Source organism: Pteropus vampyrus, unplaced genomic scaffold (assembly GCF_000151845.1).
Source record: "Pteropus vampyrus isolate Shadow unplaced genomic scaffold, Pvam_2.0 Scaffold558, whole genome shotgun sequence".
In the NCBI taxonomy this organism is placed as follows: Eukaryota; Metazoa; Chordata; class Mammalia; order Chiroptera; family Pteropodidae; genus Pteropus; species Pteropus vampyrus.
In genome coordinates this window covers 194,476-194,977 of record NW_011889339.1, presented here as the reverse complement: position 1 = coordinate 194,977, position 502 = coordinate 194,476, and the positions used below count along the sequence as shown (strand labels likewise).

General features: G+C 59.0%; 1 protein-coding gene across 1 annotated transcript in view; it reads left to right on the top strand.

The window, feature by feature from the left end:
• LOC105308215 (ADAMTS-like protein 2) overlaps window positions 1-502 on the top strand; it is a 30,099-nt gene that overhangs the window by 14,864 nt on the left and 14,733 nt on the right. The window lies entirely within an intron of this gene.

Genomic DNA, 502 nt, shown 5'->3' with positions numbered 1-502 from the left:
TAGCAACGGCAACAACAAAACCTGCCTCCGCCCAGCCTTTCGCCAGCGCTAACTGCTCCCCCGAGTCCTCCTGGCTCCTTGGCAGGGACTCACCCCTGCTTAGTGGGTTTGGCCTGCGTGCCAGCTGGGTGCCAGACACAGGGATGCCGGGGGAGGACAGGGAAGTAGAGAGTGGACATGGGTCAAGGAATCAACAACACGAGGCAAGAGCTGGCCCTTCGTAAGCCGTCTCCGTTAGGATTTAGAGTCCTGGGGAGCCCAGCAGGGCAAACACACATAATATTGGAAGAAGAAGGTTCGAGAGGGCGTGGTAAGGGCCAGGGCATGCCCCAGGAGGCGGGGGTGGTCTGAAGGTTTAATACGTCATCTGGGGCGGCTGGAAGGGGCTGGAATGCTTAGATCGTCCATCCGTATCCATCCATCCATCCATGTACCCCCCCACCCACCATCCCATCCAACCATGCACCCACCCACAATCCCATCCATCCATTCACCCACCCAC